A 6,000-nucleotide genomic window follows, 5' to 3' on the forward strand; every position below is an offset into this window, starting at 1 on the left:
AAAACCTTCAAAAACAGCCATGATGATGGAGTTGCTTTGCAAACCGAAAGGAGTGTTTGGATAGCAGATTTCTCCAAATAATATTTCGTTTGCATCATAAACACATATTCCAATTCACTTTTTTATATTTCCAATCACCTTTTTATCTCACATACATCATATCACAAAAAGTGCTACAGTAATTATTACAAATAATATTTCAAATAACACTCATCTATCAAAACACAAATTGGAATCAGTTTGACATCCAATACCTCGCCTTATATAATTAAATCCATTTATAGCTGCGCTTCAAGGCTAGAGGTTATACATATACATATATGTGCATTTTGGAGGGAGGTCTAAAAATGTAGAAATGAATACGCTATATAATGACTCGTTTCCTTTCCATGAATTTTCTTCCTTTTAAACGAGATAAAAATTGATCTGCAAGTACATCATATATAGATGACCTTAAATTGAAGGAGAGACAAAAAGATACTCCCATCATGCCAGCAGGATGACAATTTGCCAATGACTAACCAGTTATTTGCTCGCTCCAAGGCTTCAGAATTATTTCTTGCCGGTGAAGTTAATTAGTCCAATTTATGAGCATTTGTACGTATCCCGCAACAACAGAGATGTGTCCATAATCAAATGAAAAGGTTCAACTAAAACGCCAATTTGAACCTCGACAAGTACTCGCCAGTGCTCGTAACTCCGTGTGTAACGGCGTGAGAACAAAAGTCAAGTCAACAAGAAGCAGTTGGGATCTGCAATGATGGCTAGGATAATTATAAATTTCAGGTAAAAAGTTAGAGTGCGTTTGAATTGTTATTTTTTTAAAATTTTTATAAAAAAATGTATCGTAACATTTGATGTATGTAAAGTAAAAAAAAATAATTAACAAATGAATTCATGAAAAATATAAATTTTTTTTTTGGAAAAAAATGACAATGTGGCGTGACACTTCCTGTTAGATTTCCTTCTTTAGTGCGAAATTGACTTGTTACTTTCGTGTTTGACTTTTTTTTTTTTTAATCATACTTGGTTTCGTCGATTGTATATTTGGTCAATTCTTGATTTGATTTGCTTGCCATTTGAATATGCCCAAATATTCCTTCTAGCACAACAACATTCTCCGCGGCTTGACAGCATTGCTGCCTTCTCATATGATAGCTTGTGGTCTGTTTGTGCCAAAATGATTGTCGAATTATCTCTCAATTAATTTAATTCGTTGATTCTTTTTGGTTGTTTTGTTTCTAGTTTTTTTTTACCTCGTAAATTCTTCGAACTTTATGTATTTGTTTTGTGAGCCAAGTTCTTTCTTTGCAGTAGTAAGCACTAAGCAGTGACTTATTCTGACGTGTCAAATTTCTTTTATGGTTCGCCAATTTTTTTTCCCTCCTTGTTTTTCACCTTTTAAACGGAGTTGGACTTTATGGACCCTAACTTTTATTAGAAAATTCACATTTAATAAGAAGTTGCAGTTGATTTTATTTGGTAAAACATTTTGTCGAGATTCTTGAAATACAATTATTTTATATATATATATATTATATCACAAAAAGTGTTACAGTAAATAATTTTTAAAAATAAATCAATCCAGTTGGACTCAACCAACATGTATAAAAATCGTCAAAAAAAAAACAATTTCAGGGAAACAAAGAAAGCTCCATTTGACAAGAAACTCAACCGCGGATATTTCCGTCCAATAGGGGTGGGAGAGTTGTTTTCTACCGGAAAATAAAAAACCTAAATATATTCATTTTTCGGTTTTTACATGGAATTTTTGTTTTTCTCAATGCAAAGGATACTCCAATAGCTTAGTAGCATGAACCTGAGTTGCCTATATTGACTAAGTATTCTCTCTTCGAGTCTCACAACAAACAGCCCTTCTTCTTCCTCTACGTCAACCAATCCTCCGGCTAGCTTTCTTGTTGGACATTTACCAACTAGCCCGTTCATCGACTAGACTAAGTATACAACTATGAGCTCATCTCATTAATGCGTCTGCCGAATTCTACATAGGAGGCACAATCAACTTTCAGGTATGGGAAGAAAAATGACGAAAATGATGATAGGCTTCATGGATTGATTACAAACCGCCAAATGCCACAGCTCTGACTCACCAAACATCCACTAATTAAGAATACGACTAGTATTCATCTTAGACGGTAATAACCTGGACTTAATCTACAGGCAGATATAGCTCTTATGCGAGTCTTTCTGGCATCAAGCTCCAAAGTTTAAATTAGTATATTCAAGAGTAGTTTAGATCACACCTTGATAGTATAGCTCTAATTAACCATCAATATTTTGTTACTTTTTTATGGATAAATCATGTATGTACTAACAGTATATATATATTATTGGGTCTGGATGCATATATTGTATTTAAAATTAATATTTAAATTTAAATTGAAATAATGCAGCATGCATCTAAATGTGTCAGTAATACACTAACAGTGTACGATAGATTAATCTGCGGTATTCCATCGTGGTAAAGAGTAATAGGATTGATATTTACGGGGATAAGGTCTTTAGAGGCCTCTCCAATCTGGGTACAAAATAGACATGTGACTGACGGAGAATTTTGTTATGGAACATGATGGAGGATTGAAAAGGAAATTACATCACCACAAAATCGCAATCGAGCTAAATTTGTTAGTTCGAGATGTCCTCAACGAGCGACGTCGTGTCTTGATATCCAACCATACACATGTTAATTAGTGAGCGTTTTCAGACTTTGATTTGATAAGCATTTGAGTAATGTTGTAGTCACAGAATTAATGGTTGTAGGAAAAAGTCCATTTTTATTAGGGGATTGGCAGGCGTTTAGTTCAAATCCTATGAAACAATCCCACCACATCCTTCATTTAATGCCTTCCATGTATTATTCTGTTTCAGTCCATTCTAAATTAAGTTGTCTCACTTTGTTCTGCGTTGCCGTGTGAATTCACACGCAAACAATTATTATCTTACTATGTAATTTTATTTTTTAAAAATATCAACACCTAAATTTTATTTTAACGTGTGCCTTATTTCATATAGTTGAGAAGAAAGTGATGATTATAAATGTTTCTAAGTGCGTTTAAATTTTTATTTTTCTCACTCTTGTTCGCCTAGATATAACATCTCCTTCGAGTAGGAGTACTTACCATTCTTGAAGGAGAAAAAAGATACCATGTCACTTGATCTAATTCGCTGTTTTTTTCTCCTAAACGTTAGTGCTTAGTATAAGAATATGGCTTCATGAGTTTCATACCAATAAGATTTTGTTATCAAATCTAGGTAATTAAGATGAGATGTTTCAGTTAACATTTTCTTTTCTTCTCTTTTGTGGAATTAAGTATTCTCCGCCAGTCTTTCTTTACCACCCATCTGCATGCATGCATCCATCCATCTATATATATGTGTATGCGCGCGAGCGCGTGTATTTAAGCTAGAAAACTTGAATCTTCCGAGTTCGAACTATGTGATAGTTAGCGAATACAACGGTGTTTTCGTAGAATGTACAGCGTACGTACATTGAACTTATATTATTGGTATTTCCTCTCATCCTTCAGAAGTTGATCAATTACCATCCAAAATCAATCAACTATGTAAAACTTCCTTAAATAAAAAAAATAAAGTTGAAGTTGAAAAATAAATTTTTTTGTCCACTTTGGCTCTAATTCATCGAGGTTTTTTTTAACCAAAATATAATCGGCCAACTTGAACTGGTTGAACTGAACTTGTATAAACCTGAATCCACGTGATAATTTGTACTCTCTGTCTCATTTTAACAGTTTATTTTCTTTTTTCAGCCATTCCAAATTATATTTCACATTCCAATTCAAGAATACAGTTACTTTTTAATTTCTCTAAAATATTCTTATTTAATATATTGCATTATTAGTAAATATAACCTACTTTATTTAATATAGTCAACTATTCTGCTAATAATTGCTTTGATATATGTCTTGAATAGAGTCGTTCCGAATATCTTGAGTAGGTAGAGGACGGGCGGCACTCATTTCATGAATCATCAGGCACCGTCGTCGGTACTCTTTTTTGCGTCTTTGAAATATGAAGCAGGAACACAAATTTTACAACGCAAGTAGCAGGGGAAGTGAAGTGGGAGTACAAGTTTTACTACTTCCTACCCACTGCCCCATTGAAAATTTTCAGTTTTCACATGCGTCCAGTTATGTGCATGGCAGAAATTCTTGACAGACGGTGGCAGTCTACCAAAAAGGGTACTGCCGCCAAGAGCTTATTAGAATTTCTTGTTTACCATCAATTAGTGCTCTTTGGTCCACCATCCTTAGTTTCGTCAAAACTAGCTACTACATGTTTTTTTTCTTTTATTTTTATGGATACGATATTTGCTAATTTGCATCTATTTCTATACCATGGGAATACGCCAAAAGAAGTGTAGTACTTGAGTAGCTTTTGAGTTAACTATAAGTCGGGAATACACCCATTTTAATTATATTGCTATTTTTAATCATTTTTATAAAAATTATATTCTAACGATTTGATATATGCAAGAAAAAATGTGTTCAAAAATTGTGTTGCAGAAAAAATGGCCACAGTGACTACTAACCTAAACGAGTTGGTTATCAAAAACCAGCTACCCCAGTTTTGAACACTTTCCCATCGTTTCCTCTCTTTTTTTTTTCAACTTTTTCATAATTAATTAGGATTAAATTCATGGAGGGTTGCCCTCCACTTTGCCTAATGGGTTCCAAGTCTTCTGACTCCAAAGCTGCAAGTGGTGATAATTTGTGGAGATCCACTACATAGACTTTGAAATTTGAACGCTGAATCCTAAATATTGTCAACTCGTTTACACTTTGAGCTTCATTAATTAGCTGCTATTGTGCAGTGCTTGTTTTGCGTCTCCCTCAGCACTCTTGGTATTGGAGGGCTGGGCTAAAGTCGCGACCTTCTAGTCTTTCTGCGCTTATCCATTCTTTTCTGTTGAAGTAGACGAAACAGAAAAAGTCTACTGGTTTGTCCGTATATTTCCCAGTATCCGCTTTTGGGTCAAGAGGGCACCCGTTTCAACCTTTTTGGTAGTTGGCACAGTGATTTCAGACCTAGTACCGGCACGCCCAATTCATCGCAAACTTTTAACTTAAGAAAACTTCTTGTTTTAACGAACCAATTATGCTATGCTAGTCAAGACTAGACAATAGTGGTCATGATTAGATGTGTTTTTGAGTTTTGGATCGACATCCAGATTTTGATCAACCGACCAATTGCTGTATCTACAGCAGCAGTTTAAAGAAGAACTGTCGAGCCCGGATGGTACGTTGAGTTAGGAGTCGTATCACCGTAGTTAACAACACCAATGAAGGAGCATTAATTAATTCAGCAAGCACCCAAGAAACTGTCAATCGATTTATGATACAAGTTAACATGCGTAGAGAAGCTGAATTAGCTCCAGCATTTAATGGAACCAAAGCTTCATTTTGCTGACCAACTTTCAGATACAGTAAAATGTGGTGGGTGGATCTTGTTGGACTGGTCTTGATCAACATTCAACTCCCCCCCAATTTTGTCAAAACAGTTACGTGGGCATTTACACAAGTAATAATAATGTTGATGGTGTTTGATTAGGATATTATGATCTGCAACCAGTTAACCAAATTGGACTTAGATCCGCAAGTGTTTTCCTGGCTTCCCTTTTGTCAGCGCCAGCTGCTTCCTTTCACATCATCCGAATGAAGCTTGATGAACCTGAAGCATATATAGTCATGTTCGATCTGTGTAAGAAACTAGTTCATTCACATAAATTCCATTTAGGAAAGACTGACTTGCACAATCGTTTTCAGCTTCAATAATTCAATAAAGCGTTTTTAATTTTTTTTTTTTCATATAACTGCAAAATATATTGACAGCAATCAAGAGTTCCCCTGGCTGTTACAGAATCGTCCTAATGCTACGGGGATAACAGATGCCTCTGGTGTCCTCATCAAAAGCGAAAAGGAGTTCTCGAGAGGACATAATTCAAAAATCACAAAATTCTGA

This window comes from Coffea eugenioides, chromosome 2, assembly GCF_003713205.1.
Source record: "Coffea eugenioides isolate CCC68of chromosome 2, Ceug_1.0, whole genome shotgun sequence".
NCBI classification, from domain to species: Eukaryota; Viridiplantae; Streptophyta; class Magnoliopsida; order Gentianales; family Rubiaceae; genus Coffea; species Coffea eugenioides.